Consider the following 19,929-nt stretch of genomic DNA (forward strand, 5'->3'; position numbering starts at 1 on the left):
CCTCGAAAATGGGAATGTTCAATAAATATACTTTACTAAGTAGCAGTGGGAGTTAACTGTGCACTAAAGATGTTTCATGGCCTTTAATTTAAATGTCATGTAAGTTTTTATGATACTAACCTCTGGTCACACACCTTTATGAGAAAGAAGAGAGCATTTTGTTTTCCCAAAGCAACGATGTACTGGCATCTGTGGGGCTCTTTCTTATTGTCTTTATATTAGAGTTTCAAACCTACATCTAAGAAAACCTATCTGTCTTTTAACTTTTAAATATATTCCCTTAAACCTAGGCATTAAGACCTTAAAATCTAGAGATTATCATACTAAGTGAAGTTAGCCAGATAAAGGCAAATATCATATGACAACGCCTATATGTGGACTCTTACAAAAAACAAAAGCAATACAAATGAACTTATTTACAAAACAGAAATAGACCCACGGACATAGAAAACAAACTTACAGTTATCAAAGGGTAAAGCGGGGGGGATAAATTAAGAGTTTAGGATTAACATATACACACTAATATATATAAGATAAACAACAAGGACCTAGTATATAGCACAGGGAACTATGTTCAATATCTTATAATAACCTATAATGGAAAAGAATCTGAAAAAGAATATATATATATACATATATATATATGTATTACATAACTGAATAACTGTGCTGTATACCTGAAACTAACACAACATTGTAAATCAACTATACTTCGATTTAAAAAAAGACCTTAAAATTTTACATCAAATGGCTGAAAGTCAGATTTACCCTCCAGCAATTGCTTCAACATTAGAATATTTAGTCCTCATATCCTCCTTCTGTCACCATCTCTGTTTCCATGTGCTGGTGCCCTGTTCATACTACAGTTCATTAGGAAAGCTGGGGAAAGTAAAAATAAAAAGAAATTAATAATTATAATGGAACAATTTATTGTGAGTTAGCAGCAGAGAATTAGTAACTAGGAAATGTTCTACATTTTAAATTAACCTTTCCACATATAAAATCCATCATAACTTCATATGTAGATTTGCCCACTGATAAGCAGGTGGGCCCTGACCACAAATCAGGCAGTGTTCTCTGGAAAAGATATTAGTTTTCCTTATGAATAGCATCTGTTCCAAGAATGTATAATATTATGGCTCCAGCATATGCTGTGTAGAGAGGAAAAAAAAATAGGAACGGATTTAATACTACATCTGTGACTAGTTAGTTATGGTAACCTTCAGGTATTTGGTGGTTTCAGCAAAAGTTCTAATACACATTCCAGGCATCAAGAACTATAGCGAAGACTGTAAAAATATTGAGACAAAGAATTAATGCATTCACTAGTTTGAGAAAACTAGAAAGTACATACAGCTCCCTGCTGACTTGAAAACTGCACTCAATTCATCCTCTCCAAGGGAGGTTTGCTGTGGGTTCCCACGCGGGAACAGAGGCTCTGGCCCAGGCAGATGCTGAGATGGGGGCGACTTTTTAGTGGTGACCCCGAACAATGGACTAAGTTTCCATTTATCCAGGGGACAGTGGGTGACAAAAGAAACATTGCAGGAGTTAAGGTGTTACCCAGGAGCTTACTAACAATCGTCCCAGCCAAATGAGACACTGGGTTTGGACTTTTATTGTTAATTTTTAACCACTGCTGATGAAAAGCTGACTTTCACTAATGATTTATTTTCTTTCCTCAGACTTATGTTTCATGTCTATTAGATGCTTTCCTACAAACCACTAATTATTCTCCTTGACTCTCTTATTTGCATGTTTTACATCATTTGATTTTAGAAAATTTAATTTTTGTGGGATTACACCAAATAGCATGCAATGTGATATATCTATATCTATATCTATAGATATAGTGGATCAATCAATCACCTGAGTACTTAAGAGACTAATAAACAAAGGAACAGTAGGCTGGGTTTAAGACAGAACATGGAAATAGCAGAAGTAAAGCTCAAAACAAACTGAAAACCAATAGACCAAAAATTTGAGAAAACCTAGGCACTTTCTGAAAGTGTTGGTCATTTTTCCTTCAGTGACCCTCAGCTCTCTGCTCACTGCTTTTACCCTGTTCATATGGTGAGGATTTATAACTCAGGATTTGCACAATGGGAGTTTAGGTGGCCATTTTCCACTTCAGAGATATTCAACAATTCACTTCAACCCTATGGTGCTGGGTGTGGTAAACAGAGGGATTGATTTGGGTCTTAATTTATAAAGGTGAGTGAGTGACAACTCAGAGAGGTCAATGCCTTTGACAGAAAAGTTTAACGTGCCTCACAGATCCCCTAGAAAGGAGAGGCATGCCACGTCATGCAGGGCCATGGGGGGAAGCACCAGTGTCTGCCGGGGTCCAGAAAGGAGTGACGGGAAAGCAGAGGCCACAGCTTTTACTGGGGTCTCTGTGGGTAAGGCAAGGCGGGGCTGGGAAACAGCTTGGGACTGGCTGGTTTGAATGACTCTGGTGGGCTCTGGGGCCTCAGGGCTGTCCTTGTTGTCTGGGTTGATTTAGGGCATGGAAAACATTGGCTTGCCGTGTGAGGGTTAGATAAGGAGGTGGTTTACAGTATGGACACCAGATCACAGAAGAGTTATAAACAACGGAGGCCACTGCTTTGGCCCTGTGACTAATGGATGACAAATAGATAAATATGAGACCTAAGAAAACACAGGTAGGACAGGGATGAGCCAATCTCTTCCATCAGGAACTCAGAATCCAGTAGCTGAACTAAATATGTAGGCTGATACAGCAAATCCAGGTATATCATGATAAACGCTACCCTAGCAGCTTAAGCCAAATGCTGTGGGAGTTTTATAAAGGCAAACAAGCAAAGATGTGGAAAGCTTTCTTATATGGGGGATTTATAGTCTCTCCAGCACTTGACTTGAATCACTCCTTCAAAATCATCCAACCCTGGTAATGAATCCATGGAAGAGCTTAAGTCAAGGCCTAGCCAAGTGCCTGGCACACAACGAACACGAAATGAAAGGAAGGTCTTGCCTCTCCCCACCTTGGTGTCCTTTTTGTATGCTAGCCATCACCTACTCAATAAAAGTCTGATATCTTATTCTCTCCCCCGATGGAAGCTTTTTTTTTTTTTTTGCAATTAATGTTGATAACCAACTTGTTTCATAGTTGTTCACGGATCTCCCTTTTTTTTTTTTTTTTTTTTTTTTACTTTATTATTTTGGCCGTGCCACTCGGCTTACGGGATCTTAGTTCCCTGACCAGGGATCAAACCCGTGCCCCTTGCAGTGGAAGCACAGAGTCTTAACCACTGGACCGCCGGGGAAGTCCCTCCCATTTTTTAAATTAAAAGTCACACAGGGTTAAAGAAAATACTCAGTTTTGGTTGCTTCTCGATCAGCTGGTGTGAGATGTCGGGCGAGGAGGCCAGAGTGCCTGTGCCTGTGTCTGTGTCTGGACACTGCGGTGCTGGCCTACGTCACTGTCCTCCTAAAGCCACATCTGTATCTCCCGTGTCCCAGGTGCTCCCAGCCAGCCACCGTCATTCCCCGGAGGACAGGAAAATTGGGTTTTCCTTATGAATCTGGCAAAGACTTGTAGACCGCAGGCAGGGGGATGCTTCGAACGAACTGCACCTCTGCTCCAGTGGCAGGTGGCAGGGCTCGGGAGGGAGGCCGAGAGGCTTTCCCACAAGTGCGTGGCCTGATGGAGGAGAAAGTGGGCAAAGAGCAAACAATGAAAAATGGGTTTTCTCATGCAATAACCATGCAGATCCAATCTCCTTAGAGTGAAGGTATAGGACTGAAATACATTTGTCAGCCTTTCTCTCAATCCCCAGGGTTGTAGAATTTCTGTTGGGGATGGTGCCCAGTCTTCTAAGTCCGAAGTTAACAGACGCCTAATGCACTTTACTCCCCCAGGGCGTCCGCCAGCATCACGTAATGATGACGATGGCTGTTGTTCTGAGAATGTTTATTACGTGCCAATCATTCCGTTGGGCCCTCGACGCACTGGTTCTGTTTCTCGTGCTCTCTCCCTGCTTCTCAAACTTTCCAGTGTATGCGAATTATCTGGGCATTCACTGAAAGTACAGGTTCCAGGCTTTCAACTGTAGCAACTGGAAATTCTGATTGTGTCCAATGAGGCCCAGGGATCTGGCTTTCAGGCAAACCCCCCGGTTGATCCGGAAGTCAGTGGTCCAGGGAGTACACTTGGGAAAACAGATTTCTAGTTCTTGGTTAAAACTAATAATGCAGCATAGCATCTGAATTAATAGAAAGTATGTCGAGGTCTAAAAACAAGTTTTCTTAGCACCTGTTGCTATAAAACCCTTTCTAGTTTTTGTATAACTATTATTGTCTGACTTTCTAGAACAAGCCAACAGGAGGGACTTCAAGATCTTATCGAGAACATTAATCTTTTTAGAAAATGAGAACTGGTAGTGTTTTTACAGACTGAGAAAAACATCAAAAAATAGTAAGTTAAAAGAAACCCTGTGGTACGTCATCACCGAGGCCCTAAAGCAAGGACGGGGGGCGGGGGGCGGGTTTCTAGGTCCTTATAAAAGCAGCAAGTCAAAGGAACAAGGGTTTTGTCCTTTTTGTTATTTTTTTCCTTAAGAAGGCCGTTAAGCATTCTCTCTCTGGTCATCGCACATCTGCCCTGATGACTCAGTAATCCAGTTCCTTCCTGAGTCTGTGAAATCCCTTCTCCAGGACTCGGAGAGAGGCGGAGACGCGCGGGCATCTGGGGCTGGATCCTGGCACAGGGTCCCGCTCAGGGTTGCTTTAAACCACATTTTTTGTTTTCTTACAATTGCATAAGCAGTAGATAGATTTTTTTTTTCTTCCTGTGTTTAAATCTCCCAAAATCAAGTAGATGAGAGAGAGGGAGTGAAGTTACACCAAACTGAGAGTGGGAGGTGATGGGGGGAAGGAAAGGGGTTCTCCTTGCGGTCAAAATAAAACCTATGCAGGTGCTTTCTGAGTTACAGAGACCTGCCTTTTTTTTCTAAAAACAATAATAAACATACGTATACACGTATACGTGCGTGTATATATAAAAGGCAAAAGACCACATATACGCACATGTATACACAGCTGGTTCGCACATCTGTCCACCACCCCTGGTCTATGTACTGGTGACCAGTGTGGGAAATGGGCATAATGGATTTTCCTCCCCAACCTTTACCTTCATGTGGGGAAACATCATGCTCCCGTTCACCTCTGTTTTCTTCCGTTTATAATTCAGACACCCACCCCTCATACTCATGTGCCTTTTCTATCTTGCCCTCCTCCCTCTTCACAACGGTATCCCCAAATCTGCAGAAAAGTCTCCCACCTTCTTCCTTGCTTCCCCCTGCCCCATCCTCATTTTTTCATTCTGCTTGTTCATCTGAAACGGCCTTAGTCATGGCCGTGATTAGAGCAGGGCCAGTGATGTATCCGTGCTGAAGAAATAGGGAAGGCAAACATTCTGAACGAGGTTGTCATGATAAACAGGCAGTGTCAGGAAACCACAGGAATCTTGGAAATCGTGAAGTCATCTTCTCCGGCATCTCCAGTATCGCAGTCTCGGTACCTCCCTCTAATGAAAGCTGCCTTTACCCTACCTTTCTGCTCCAACCGTTTCTTTCTGAAGCAGCTTTATGTGGGTTGGTTGAGCTTGTTTCTCCCACTGCTTCAGTGTTGTCTTCTGCTGCAACTACACAGCATTTCAGCTACATTAGGAAGTTTCCGTGGGGTTGACCCAGAAACCCGACAATATAACGCAGTTCTATGGGGAACCGTGTCCTGATCTCAATGCGCTGGTTGATAAATGATCTTGCGGGAACATTTGGCTCCGTGTGTGTGCATATGTGTATTGCTGGGCACGTGTAGATGTTCCACACCCCAAAAAAGTTATTTCATGGTGTTGACAAACTGAGGACAAACGGGAGTGGTGTGCCATTGAAGCCGTCTATCCCTGAGAGATGCTTTTATAACAAGAAGTAATGTCACCGCTGTATATAACTGCGATTTCCCAGAAAAGCCTCTGCCTTTTATTTTCTTTGCTTTTTTCTCATCTTATTTTCCCAGCCCGGAGATGATCGCCTTCCTCTTTGCCTAAGTGCAACCTACCAGGCCTTCAGGGTGCTCCCCGCAAAACCTTCCCACAGAGCACTATTAGGACAGGTGTCAGTGGCAGGAGCTAACATTTCTGCATTCTTACCTTGTGCCAGCAGTACGCTGAGTGCTGAAAAGGCATGATCTCACTTAACTCTCATGGCTTCCCTATGAGGTGAGCACTGCCGCTGTGCCCATCTCAACAGACAAGAAACTGAGGCCCACGGAAGTGAAGTCCCACATCTAGAAAGTGGCAGAAGCGCCCAAGATCAGGACCCAAGCCGTCTGCCCCTTGAGCAGTCTGATCATGCAGTCTGCTTCCATCTCCCGGTCCTGGTTTCCTCGGATGCACTATGGAGAGCGCACGACACAGCCCTTGATCATATTCTCTTTCTTTCCCAGCACTGGTGTGTTTGGCTTTTTTTTTTTTTTTTTCTCTCGAAGACTGCACACTCCTTGTGATTAGGGTTCAGAATGAGAGTCTTGGGCCAGATTCTGCGATTTGCTAACTGTGGTGCCTCCACGAGACCCACCGTCTCAAAGGACGATGGTGAGGATTAAAAGAAACTAATGCATTTGAAGGGCTCAGAGGGGGGCTGCCCGCGGTGAGAGTACAAACGACTTCAGATATTATTGGTATGATGGCAACGAGCACAGCCCGAAATCCATAGTGGGGCTGAACGTTTCTCTAAAAATTCGTTCTGCAGGGATCCCAGGCCGCTCCGCCCACCCATCTTTGCCTCAGTGAAACTGACTTCGCCAATACCCTCTCCCTCTCTGTGACTCATCAGCAAAGCGGAACACTTTGTCTTTTCTCTGCCCTCCAAAGTGCAAGGACTTTTGCCGCCACAGAACTGGCAACAGCCTGATCACTGCTTCGAGAGAGGTGGCGGGGCTGCAAGCAGGTGAATGCTCATCCCGCTGAGCTCCACCTCCTCCTGGCTTCAGCTTCCTCATCTGTCAAGAGACAGGAGCCGGGACGGAGCAGCTGACCTGTAAGGGCTCTTGCAGCCTCCAGCGAAGACTCGCGGGTGCCTGCTTTTAAAGAAGGCGATCCCAAGCACTAAGCTGTTGTCAGCTGTCTTCTGCTCTTCGCGCCTTTCCTGCGTGCATGTTTTTGTGAAAGTGTGTGTGTATGAGTGTGTCTGTGTGCATCTGTGTGTGGCTGTATATGAGCGTAAATGTGTGCACCTGTGTGCATCTGTGTGTGTGTCTGTGTGCATCTGTGTGTGAATATGTCTGTGTGCATCTCTGTGTGGCTCCGTGTATTTGTGTGTGTGTGTGTGTGTGTGTGTGTGTGTGTGGACATTCGCACAGGGTTGAAGCAGCCCAAACCCAAGGGACAGGAGAGAGAGGGAAGGGTGGCCCGCTCACCTGTGGCTTCGGCGGGGCGGGAGGAGGCCTGCGCCCTCGGCTCTGCGTCCGCCGCTCGGCTGCCGCCCTCCGGCCGGAGACCAGAGCCCGGAGGCCGCCTGGCGGGCGGGGCGGGCGGGGCGGGGCGGGGGGCGGAGCGCGGGGGTGGGCGGGGGGCGATGGGCGGGGCGGCCGGGGGGCGATGGGCGGGGCGGCCGGGGTGGGCGGGGCGGTGGCGGCGGCTCCGGGCATGCTCGGCCGCGGCGGCTGCGAGCGGGGCGGGTCGCGCTGGTCCCCGGCCGGCCGGAGCGGCGGCGGCGGCGGCGGCGCGGGGCAGCATGAGGGAGGCGCTCGGTAAGTCCCGGCGTCCCTCGCCCCTCCCGACTCCCACCGCCCATCCGGTCTGCTCCCACGGCGCCTCGCCCCCAGCTTCCCGCTCTCGCCCCCCAACTTCTCCAGCCCGGACGCGGCTCGGGTCGGCGCCCTCCCCAGCGCGGGGGGATGTCCGCAGCCCGCCGCGCGGCCTCGGGCGGGGGGCGCCGCTCTGCTGGGAGCGCGAGTCCCCGCCCTCAGGTGCCCAGCCCCGGGCGCGCGCTGCCCGGCCGGCGCCGAGGGCCGCGGCTGGCGTCGGCGCGTGTGTCGCCCCTCGGCGCGGGGGGGGCCCGGAGGGCGGGGGTCGCTGCCGGGTCCGGCGCCTTCGCGGGCGTGTCCACCCTTTGAGCTGACAGCCGCTGCGCGGGGTCCCCGAGGTCCCGGTTCCCACGGCCCCCCCGCGCCGCGCCGTCTCCGCCCGGCCGCGCGCGCCCGCCGCCGGGGGGTCAGGGCCGGGATTAGGGCGCAGATCGCCGCCAGTGCCCGCGGCGGCTCGGCCCCCGGCTGCGGGCGGTGAAGCGGAGGAGGGAAAGGGAAACCGGGGGGAGGAGGGCAGGGCCCCGCCCGAGAGCGCCGTGCGTCTGGCCGACCAGCCCCCTGTGCGGTCTGCAGCGCGCCCGCCCGCCGGGCCCGGGTCTCCGCGCGCGCCCTCCGCGCCCCGCACCCGCGGTCGCCAGCGGCTCGCCCCCGAGGGCCAGCGCTTTCCTGCACGCCCGACCTACGGCTCAGGGCGCCGCTCTCGCCCCCGAAACGGGCCAGAGCAGCCGAGCGCCTGGGATTCTCCTCGGGGTTTGGAAAAGCAGCTGTGATTTCACTACCGAAGGAAAAAATGGAAACGGGAACTTGACGCCCGCGCAACCTGGCCGCGCCCCAGCCCTCGCTCGTACGCGCTCTCCGGGGGCAGAAGGCTTCGGGGAGCTAGCTTAGGCGGGCTCCTACCCCCGCCCGTCCCCTGCCGCCCCTGGCCACCCCCTGCTGCGTCCCCCGCCCCGGCTCTAGACGCCTGGCCTGTCCTGGGGAGAGAGCGGAGCCGCGCGGACCACACAACTCGGAGGTCTTCCTCTCGTCTTCTCACTTTCGCAAGTGTGTATCCCGGGGATCTGAGATGCGGGTTGGACGACGGGAGGGGATTCTTGGGAGGGGGAGTGGGACCGGGATTCAGGCGGCCAGAAACGCTTGGGCGAAAATCGCAGTCAGTAGTCTGAGTGGGCAAAACTTCAGGGAAACGTTGCCTTATGTCAGGTAGTTTTAGAATTTAAGATGAATGGATTAAGACCGTCCAGCAAGGCAGGCGAGTGTAAGTTTTTTTGGAAGTTTCACGCAGATTCTGTTTCGGGGAACTCATGTTGGTTTTCGTGTGAAGTGGGGAGTTTGGTAAATTCGTTCGGTTTTCCGTAATGCTCTGTGGGTTTGGACTTTATATTTACCTTGATAGTAGGTGTCTAATTATTGGCCACCAGCTGAGCAAGCTTCCTGAAGGGCTCCAAGTGTTACTCAGGGCAGGCAGCGTGCAGCAAACGGTATCCCTCCCGCTAGAGGGGTGAGCAAATATTTGTTGAACAGAGGCCTTCATCTGCTGGGCCTTCCTCCCTCCAAACTTCACCCGCTGTTGCAGAGATGGGAAGGTCAGGCCTTTGGCAGGCCCAGGAGATTTAGGGGGATTGGGTGGGTGGAGGAATCCCGTGTCAGAAAGGAAAAAAAAAAAAAAAGAAGAATTTTTGTCTTTCCACCTCCTTGGAACATAACTTAAAATGCCCGAGTGTCCACATGCTCTGGAGGGTTTGACAGGCTAATCAGAGTTATCCAGTAACGCATCTGAGTAAGTCACAGATTCCAGAGACATTGGGCCGTAAAATGTTAGCTATAAAAGGTAACTGGCGACTGGAGGTACACAAGGAGAATAAATAAGGACCAATTTTTCAGTAAAAAAAAAAAAAAACAGAAAAAAAAACCTTTGAAAAGATCCTTGGAGTCTAATCTTTAAAATGCAGTTTAAAAATAAATCTTAGAAATGCTATGCGTAAAGAAAGCCCGGCAGTCCGCAGCCCCAGCAGGTTCTCAGTGTCCTTGCTGGAGAGCCCGCGAGTTTGGGAGGACACAGCAAACACGGGCCGGGCTGTTCGGAGTCCAGCGTTTCTCTGTTAATGAGCTTGGCCGGTCTTCTCACTAATGAATCTAAAGAGAGTTTAGAACGCAGAGCGTTGGATTGAAACAATTGTTCTGTTGTGGTTTTTATTTTGAGAAGCAAGGACTACGTCTCTGAAATCCTCTAGGCCGGTGGCTGAACCCATTACTGCAGTTTATTTGGTTTTTCAGCAGATGTTGTTGTTCACCTTTTGGATGGGAAGTGTTATCTCAGTCGTTGAAACCTTGCTATTGTGCTTTGTTTCGGGGGCGGGCTGACTTAAGGAATGCTGCACTCACTAAAGGGGCACTCACTTGCTAAAGCCAGCAGCCCAGAGGGGCTAGAACAGTCTCCGATACTTTGATATAGTCTTTAAACCTTACATGTTATTGAAAAATACAGGAACCGTCCGGATGCTAAAACCTCAATGATCTTGTTTTGAATTTGTGATATTTTGTTTAGTTTGGCTTATTACCTTAACTTTCTTTAACTAAATATATTTTCCAGAAACTTTCTAAAGGTAATATATAGATAGTTGGGAACAGCCTGGCCCAACCGACAGAGCCTTATTATCAGACCACTAAATGCCCTTGTAGTTTGCTGCTTTTTGGTTATCTCTCTAGAGCTTTCTCATTCAGCTTGTTTCTTCTGTATGTAAGTCTAAGAATTTAGATACTATTATAAAGAGACACCAAGATACATATTTCAAAGAGGGAAAGAAAAGGGAGAGAGAGAAAGCAACTGTATGTATAGGAAGACTAATTGGAGAAATAGAAACCAGATGGTTATCTCTTGACACAGTGGGGTTTGGGGGAACTTTTACTTTTTACTTAAACGCTGAATTTTTCAGTGTTTATTTCTAGAATAACATTATATGACTTTAGTAATTAGAAAATAAATAATGTAAGAATTATATGAAATAATTTAAACTTTAACATTTTTAAATATTAAAATGTTGGCTCTTTTATTCAAAACAAAACGAGTGTGTTATACGTTTAATAGACTACTTTAGGAATCTTTAGATGTGGAGTTTGATGTCTATGATGATAGTGGAATTTAATTCTAACCTATTATAAGTTTTACAGTTGTTTCTGCAAATAGCCAACAATTCCAGAAGTTTAAAAAATCTTATCCAATTTCAGTCCTTTTCTTAATGACTGCTAATCTTTTGGAAATGTTAATGAGGTACTTAGGGTCTCTTACAAATGGGTGAGGTCTCCAAAGCAATAATTGTGTGACAGAATTTAGAGGTGAAAGAGAAGACAACGGGAGAGTGTGAGTGTGTGTGTGTGTGTGAATGTGTAGGTATGTGTGTTCATACAAGTTGTGGATGAAGAGACAAAGAAGTTAGAAGAGATAATATTTATGAAAAAAATAAAGTCTGTAATATTTGGTACTTTATTTTCTTCTCTTTTTGAATCAATGCCTTAATACCAACCCAACCCAGCAAGATTAGTGTTCCAGGAACCTTTTGATCTCAGACCCAAGTTTTCCATCTCTTTGTTTTTTGTTTTTTTTTTTTTTTTTGTCACCTTAAAGAAACAACTCCGTGATGGTTGCCCTACTAAAAACTATTACTTCCCAGATTCAATATGCTTTTTATGTCTTAGGAGGTTTTCACCACTTGAGGGCCCTGGCAGAGCTGGTCATCCCTCTGTGGTGTGGTGACGACAGTGTGTGAGAACTTACTGTCCCAGAACTTAAACTGTTGAGCTCTTTATTTAATTATTAAGACTGGAAAGGGAAATGGCAATTCTCTTGCTCATAATAAAATACATGGTTCTACCATCGAAAAAAACACCAAAAAAAAAGCTGTAGAAAGCAATAAAAATCCATGCATCAGTTAGCAACATGCCTCAATCTGGTTTGTTTTGTGTCTTGGCTATTCACCTCTTGTTTAAAGAAAGTACTTTGTTATATATTAATCATAACATTTGACCAAAAAATTGTCAGTTGAAGAAATATTTACAGTCAACTGCCAACAATTTGAGGGACTAATTGCATCTTAAGGCTGGAATGTCAGGGAATGCAACTGAGAAGGTTTTCTAGAAGAGTAACAATGTCTCATCGAGACCTTCAGAATGCTGCTTGTAATCTTACATCCAATTCTATCAGCAGAGCGTGATTTTGAGCCTACTATAATCAGGTTAAGTATATCTGTAGCAGATACGACGCAAATACCATATACCAGACCCTTTGAGCCTTACGTAATTTACTATTCATTTATTCTTTTCTTCTGTGTCTCTTTTATGCTCATTGAGTCTTCCAAATATGCAGTACGTTTTCAGTGGTACATTTTCCTAATCCTACCTATGTAGCTTTTTGTTTTTAAGGTTATTTTTTTTTCCCTGATGATGAAATAATAATAAGTTAAAAGTATAAGAAAGTGCCGATATTTGACCATTATTTTACCCGCAAAACTTCATATGGTTCGATCTAATACATTTCATGACAGAACATCATAAAATACAGTAAAGTATAAATAAGGACATTTTTTTAAAAACTCAGAATCCAATACCACTGTTGATATTTTGGTATGTTTCCTCTTCCCCACACTGTGTGTGTGTGTGTGTGTGTGTGTGTGTGTGTGTGTATGTATATAAATGAAATTGTATTATATGCACTGAATCTAGGCTTTTGTAAACTGTCTGTTTAACATGGTACCAGTAGCATTTTCTCCTGTGCCATTATATATCTGAAAACATCATTTTATACACCTGTGTGCATATTATAGTCTACCACGTGGATGCACCAGAATTTTAACCATCCCTTAAATGAACATTTAGTTTAGCTTTTTTTTTATTATCATAATTAAAACTTGGATAAGTATCCTTATATAAAATTTTGTGTGTATCTTGGATGGTTTCATTAGGATGGATCCCAAGAAGTGAGATTATTAGTCTATAGGGTTTCAGATTTTTAAAGATTTTATAACATTAATCACTTTCAAGAAAGGAAATAGCATTTACCTACAGATCCCTGCACGCATTCATACACAAATAGGAGAGCCCTTACAGCTCACTCACCGTGCCCTCACCAACAACAGCTATTGCCTTCTAGAAGCTTCAGTAATTTGAGAAGTGAATAGTGGCGTTTGGGTTTAATTTGCATATCCTTGATCACAGGTGAGGGCGAACGTTTGTTTCATATTTTTAATTGGGTATTTGTCTCTTTCTTAGTTTTCCGTGCTAGGCAAATGTTAAAAAGGCAGAAAAGTGCTGGTTGATTTCATGAGTTCATTAATATTTTGTTGCATTTCGCTGTCTAGCGGAGCCTGCTAACCGTCAATATGAAAAGACGGAACATTTTTATAAATGGGAAGGGAAGAGGCAGTGGAACCTGTTTAGGTAACGTTCGTTTGCAAGGCTCGACCTCCCCAGGACTGAAGTCACGCCTCCCAGCCTAGGAGGTCCCAGGCGAGGGTGTCGGCGGGGCTTGTGTGTCTTTGTGTTCTCAGAGCGCGGGGCCTGCACACCCGGTGCCAAGCAAGCAGCAGTCAGTGGGCACTGCTGTGCTCGGGGTCTCCTGGGAGGGAGGGTAGGGTGCTGGATGGTGGACTCCCTGGCCCTACTTGCCTCCTCTTCCTCTCAGCGTGTGGCCGCTTAGCTCTGCTTTCCGGGCTGGCCTCTCTATGGGTGCCACTTACGAGGCCAAGGTCAGAGGGTCTGTCTCCCTGTGACCCAGTTAGCTTTGTTCTGTGTCAGAGCCACAAGCTGTTTTCTCTTCACCGGGGCCGGCTGACTTAGAAATGCCTGCTGCTCAACACAGGGGAGAAGAGGCTAGAGAGAGGGGCGATTTCTAGAGCTAGAAGGACCCCGAAGAACCTCTAGTTCAGCCTTCTTAATTTACTTTTTTTGGGAGAAGACTGAAACCCATAGGTTCTCTCCTTTTCTCCTGTGCATCGTCTCAGGCTTCGTTCCCCACAGCAGATGTGTACTGAGCAACGTGGAGGAATGGAAATTCGTCCCTACAGCGAGGGGGCGGACAACTCAAGTTCATGTTCAAATCTGATGGGTTCTTAGCAGTGCTTTCCTAACCTCGCCGTCCCTTCAGCCTGAATATAAAGGATACAGCCGATACTTACAGAACTTAGAAGCCCACCACAGAGTAAGATGGCTTTAAGTGGTCTCATTCGGGTTCTTTGGAAAGGACAAAAACTCTGATGAAAAACCATTCGAGAATGATTTGGGCACAAAGAAATTTTGCAGGAATAAGCTGGTTAAATTAAAATCGAATGACCTGTCATCTTCTCCAACCGAGAGTTATTTCCGATTTCTGTGTTTCTGCTAATGAAAGGACCAAGACCAAGTCTTAGTCACCAAGACCAAGATCCATTGTACTTCTTCCCTCGAAAGTTACTCTCATTAATTCCCTTTTTTCCTTACCCCTCTGCCACCACCCCTGCACGTTACGAAAGAGGGGACTCGTGACTACTTGTCTGCACGTCTGTCCTTGTTCTGACCGTGTTAGTCCTTCACTCTCCTGCCAGAGTCAGTGTAAAGCGCCTTTCCTTTATCTGCCCAAACCCTTCCGTGGTTTCACACCGTGTGCTCATTTAAGTCCAGATCCTATTATCGTTGCAGATAAGGGTGGCTATTTCTTTTTTCATTTTTATAAATTTATTTATTTATTTATATTTGGCTGCGTTGGCTGCATCGGGATGCGTGTGGGCTTTCTCTAGCCGCGGCGAGCACAGGCTACTCCTCCTTACGGTGCGCGGGCTTCGCATTGCGGGGGCTTCTCTTGTTGCGGACCACGGGCTCTAGGCACGCAGGCTTCAGCAGTTGTGGCGCGAGGCCTCGGTAGTTGTGGTTCACAGGCTCTAGAGCTCAGGCCCAGTAGTTGTGGCTCACAGGCTCAGTGGTTGTGGCTCGTGGGCTCAGTAGTTGTGGCTCGTGGGCTCTAGAGCGCAGGCTCAGCAGTTGTGGCACACGGGCTTAGTTGCTCCGCGGCATGTGGGATCTTCCCGGACCAGGGCTCGAACCCGTGTCCCCTGCATTGGCAGGTGGATTCTTAACCTCTGCACCGCCAGGGAAGTCCCAAGGGTGGCTATTTCTATGTAGATAATTTTTTTCTTTTAGAATTTAGTTTTTTCTGAAAGTTACAAGCTCCCCTCCCATTTCTCATATGTGCAGTTTGTCTGCTTTTCAGCTTCACATGGCAGCTTTTATGAGAACACCAGGTCCCCGACTAAGAGCCTGGAACCCAAAATAATTGAAGAGGTCTGCTGAAGGTCAGAGAGCATCGTGTGGTGTATTTGTGAATGAATCGCGTTACTGAGTATTTGAGTGTTTGGAAGTCAGTGCTAGTATGGCCATCAAGACGTTGCCGTCAGCGAGGCGTGAGCCCTCGTGTGTGTGCGTGTACATGCGTGTGTGTGTGGTGTGTGTGCTCAGTGTACAAGGGAAGTATCGCCTGGAAGAGCCATCCTAGTCCAAGAGAATAAAGAAGAATTTTTTCCTTTTAAATACAGTTTTTCATCTTCATGCCACCATGCCTTTTCTCCTTTCTTGTTTATATTTATGCATTATTTGGTAAATTAGGAAACTTCTGTTGCTTATTAAGGAAGGAAATTTAGAGCCTAAAATAGTAGCACGGGCTTTGAAGCTAGACAGACCTTGGTTTGACCCTTGGATCTGTGCTTACAGGCTGGGTAACCTTGGACTCTCAGCCTCGGTTTTCTTGTCTATAAAATGGAGACATTCATATCCACAGCAGGACATTTACTGGGAGTAGAAAATAAAGTGTGCCAGGCAGCTAGCAGAGTAGCTGGCAGACTGCAGATACTCCGGGGATGGATGATGTTATTATCTTTCATGTGCTGCTATTCTGAGCTTATAGCACAGGCTCGCTCTTCTGCTTTGTACAGAGAGAGTTAATTGCAGCGGTGGCAGGGGGATCAATTAACCACACGTTGGAAGATGCTCTTGGTGAATTCATTATGCATCTCCTGGAGGGTATTTGAGCATCTTACCACCTAGCCCAAGCATCCTCAAGGGGAAGAAAAGTAATAGAATATAAACCTAGTGATGTCATGAATCCATGAAAAAGCCCAACCCGGGAGGGAAACTGAGCTTTTCAGCATTGTTATTCCTCTTCCTCCCACCCTACCCCTCTAAGCCACCTCCGTCAGAGCCTGTGTGCCGTAAGCATTTCTCTTTGGGCCTCATCTCATGAATTTAATCTAATCTAAACCAGTCCTGTCGAGGTGAACAAGAGAACTGTGGACTGAACCCAGTCTTCTCACCCAGCTCAGTGTTCCTTGTTTTTTATTTCCTTCACTGTTTCTTCGATTATGTTAGGAGTCTTGATGCTTATAAGTATGCATCTTAACAACAGAACAGAGGGGGAAAAAAGCAATAGTTTGCATTTAGTGTAACTATTTTTTGGTGTGTTGTCGCACACTCAGCACAAAAGTTTTCTTCTGTAAAAAGAGACTTGCTATAAATCCAGTTTTCCTTCTTTCTGTATACTGTCCTACAAAGTTTGCTTTAATCAAATGGCTTGTGTCGCCCAACTCAAGTTGTATAACCGGGTGAGAAGTTCTCTGAGCCGGGCGGCCAGGTTGGGCCCTGATTTCTCTTTGGTAACATTGAGCAACGCCACGAAGTCCAGTAGCAATTGCTATCCTGACATCCTAATAGCTACTAGAAGCCACACGCTTTTCTTTGGAATAAGTGGCCGATCCATCAATTTTACAGATTAGAAAACTGAGGCTTGGAAGTTAAGTCACTTGGTAAAGGCCATCCACCAAGCAGAAGCCAGGATGGAAAGCTAGGCCTTTCTGCCGAGAAAGCTCTCTGATCTGCTCCGTTTTCGCTCTGATCAGGTGGAAGTCTGCAGGCACCTTCCACCTGAGATGAGAAGAAACAGCTGAACACACGTCCCCCAGAGTAGGAGACCCACCAGGATACATGGCCCTTTTACCAGGCCATGAGGTTTTTGTTGGGGTGGTAGAGTTTTTAAACTGCTTTCTCAATTCTGTCTTTGAAATGATGGACTTAACTCTAGCAATTTATGGGGCAGAGAATAGTAGGAAAAGATGAAAAGAGCCATAGTGAACTCAAAAGAGACAAAATGCTGCTTCCTGGCTCTCTCAAACCAAAAAGAATAAAAGCGGCAGCATTGCAGGTCCAATTCATGCCGAGGGTTCCTTGGTGGCCCTCTTAGCTCCTGCTACACTGGGTTTTATCTGTCAACCAGTGATGCTGTATTCCAAGGCCTCAGGTCTCAAGCCCCAGGTACATCACAGGTAGAGGAAGGAAGCAGGAGACAGTACTTTCCCTTAAGGAGATTTATTTCTTTTCATCTTATGCTCTTAAGAATAGGAAAGTAGCTTCACTTAGTTGCTGTGACTTTTCTTGAAAGGAAATTTTTGATAGGATAGAAGAGGTGTATTTGCTGTTGAGAACAGAGCAAGGAACTTGTTAGACTAAGGAATTTCTCATAGCTTGATGGGATCATTGAACTTGACAAAATTTCAGGGGTCATCTGGTCCAGCATCCTGACCAGCGCAGGATTGATTTCTACATCAGTGCTTTCCAAACTGTAGGTTGTGACCGATTAGTGTGGCACTGAATTTAGTGGGTAGTGACCAGCATTTTTCAAAAGTGAAAATAGAATAGAAAACATTACAGCACCCATCAGGATGTGAGGGTAAATATTTTTCCTTTCAAGTTTTGACTAATGTGTGTACACACACCTTCAGTGGATTGCTGTAAAAACAACAGAGTTTACAAATCCATTGCCTTGACCACCACTGAAGACTCTCCCAGCCACGAACTCCCCACTTTCAGAGGCAGCCAGGCCCTGATGGGCTGTCCTGTTAACACGTGTGTCCTTATCTTAAATGTCTCCTCTGCATTAATGGTATTCAGATAGTCATAGAATGAAAAAGATACTGAAAGTGGGCTCCTTTGTCTCTGTCCTTGTGTCCTGGGACTCCTTCCCTGAGAGTGCATCTAGGTACCTGCGCTGACTGGACCGCTCTTTATTAGATGTTCCACTATGAGTATTTGATACAAGGTGACAAAGTAGCAAAGAAAAACATTTCTTACATGGACTGGCTAGAAAATCATACTAACAGGGTGATCTCACAGCGCAGCTGTACCTTGAGGGATTTGTGTGGCTTAGAAGCGATCTTCCAGAGGCCTTCCTGACCCCTGGAGACCCTGGGTGAGGGTCCCGTCTCTCCTCCTGTCCTTGCCGCCGTCGCAGCGCTATGACACTGTGGGGAGGGGCAAGCTCCCGTCGGTGTGCACGCGTGTGCCATGCTTCAGCGACCTGCTTTCCCGCTGTCGCTCCAGCAAGCCAGTGAGCTGCTTCTCGAGAGCAAAGAACGTGTCCGGTTCATTATTATAGTTTCAGTGTCCAGCGCATCCTAGGCCCTCAGGAATTGTGTTCCCACGTTTGGGACTCTGTAAAATAACATTTGCTGTTGTCAGTGACTCGGATGGCGATGGAAGTGTCCCTTCCTGGAAGACAGCTGTCTGGGTGATAGAAAGCGGGAGTGACTTTGGAAATCAAGAGTCACATCCCAAGTGATACGAAGGGAATCAGGAAACGGTCTAGTGGTCACAATGAATAACGAAGGTGAAAGCTTTTCATCGGGCAGGTAACCCTTCAGAGACAAAGGAGCCATCGCTGCATGATAAACGCAGTCTCACATTTGTGTGCAATTTACGCTTTTGCCTGTACTTATTTGGCCCTCAGAACGGTCTGGTGAGCCAAGAAGAGAGTGGCCTTGCCATTTTGCAGATCAGAAAACTGAGGTTTGCTGTGGTTAACGACTTGCGCCCGGGATCATGGCTGGGGCTGGGTGGTGCCCTTGAACAACACAGCACCACCGTGGTGATGAAAAGGCTCATGCCCGGGGACTGTGCTGGTGCCCTTGAACAACACAGGTTTGACCTTCGCGGGGCCACAGATACACAGATTCTTTGAGTAAGCGCCTCCTTACAGGGTGTGAGCCTGCACGCCCAGGCTCGGTTGAATCCGCGGATGGGGAACCGAGGATACAGAGGGACCCTGTGTACAGAGGCCTGACTGTACAGTTACCCCCAGATTTTTGATGACCCAGGCATCGGTGCCCCAAGGGTCAGCTGTACACACACATCTCTCCAAGTTGTAAACCCTCATGTTATAATAACTTGCATTTATGTCCAGCTTTGCTGTGTGCTTGTCTGAATAGCAGCCCTTTGGGCTGGTGGGCGAGGGTGACCTCGGGTACCATCCGTTTAGAAGGCCGCCGTCTCAGGGCTGGGCAGAAAGTTTGAAAGGGCGCATCTCCTCCTCAGCACCTTGGCGTCCCCTCCTAGTGGCCGGGGGGATCGATGCATTAGGGACGGGCCGGTCCTTCTGCAGTAGGTAAGGATGCTACGGGAAGGACACTGAATCCGAGAGGGGTTGGAACTGCCGTCTGGCTATTGAGAACTCTGTCTGAGGGGAGGGGTGATGTTTGGCCTGGGGTGGAAAGGAGGTAGAAGACCAGCCTCTGAGTTGGGGTCGAGAAGTGGCGAGTGTCAGCCAGAGGGAGAGGGGTCCTCTGGGGATTGGGTGGGTGCTGGGCACCCCACCTGGGCGGCGGGGCCTGTGGGTCACCCCCTCCCGTGGGGCCCCACGGCCTGGGTGCTGAAGCTTCTGTGCTCCACCCTCCTGCTCCCCCAGGCTGCTGGCCTCTGAGGCCAAGCAGGTTAGGGGTCCCCCCAGATCAATACACTTTTGACCTCAAACCTCTAAGGTCAAGTGCGGCTTGTTTGAGTTTGGATCTTTTTTGAAAGGTATTCACGGCCTGGCCTGATCTGGCGTGCCACTGAAGGGTTTGCTAACTGTACTTACACACAGACAGAGCCAGGATGGACCGGCTCACCTAATCCCGGGAGGACAGTGACCCACGGACATTTTCCCTGAGGGCCGTTGCTTCTTGCCACTCTCACAGTGGATTCTGCGGCGGACGCCGGCCTGCTCCTCTGCGTACTGGGTGGCCAGTTGGGGTGCAGCGCACTTTGCTTTGC

At 47.2% G+C, this 19,929-nt stretch overlaps 1 protein-coding gene and 1 long non-coding RNA gene across 4 annotated transcripts in view; one reads left to right on the forward strand and one right to left on the reverse strand.

Annotated features, from left to right (window-relative positions):
* Nucleotides 1-671: 671 nt before the first annotated feature.
* LOC132360218 (uncharacterized) lies at nucleotides 672-7,514 on the reverse strand. The gene is made up of 3 exons (XR_009501052.1): nucleotides 7,441-7,514; nucleotides 3,006-3,664; nucleotides 672-879 (listed from the first exon to the last, which is right to left on the reverse strand). It is a non-coding gene; the product is annotated as an uncharacterized LOC132360218 (long non-coding RNA).
* A 169-nt stretch (nucleotides 7,515-7,683) lies between these two features.
* Nucleotides 7,684-19,929, forward strand: part of JCAD (junctional cadherin 5 associated) — a 37,758-nt gene continuing 25,512 nt past the window's right edge. For 2 of the 3 annotated variants that reach the window (XM_059909380.1, XM_059909367.1), the window contains exon 1: nucleotides 8,440-8,874. The gene's annotated coding sequence lies outside the window, so the exon portion shown is untranslated. Of the gene's footprint in view, nucleotides 7,774-8,439; nucleotides 8,875-19,929 lie in introns of those variants that run through there. The other variant, XM_059909362.1, reaches the window with a different exon arrangement.

This window comes from Balaenoptera ricei, chromosome 2 (assembly GCF_028023285.1).
Source record: "Balaenoptera ricei isolate mBalRic1 chromosome 2, mBalRic1.hap2, whole genome shotgun sequence".
Taxonomy (NCBI): domain Eukaryota; kingdom Metazoa; phylum Chordata; class Mammalia; order Artiodactyla; family Balaenopteridae; genus Balaenoptera; species Balaenoptera ricei.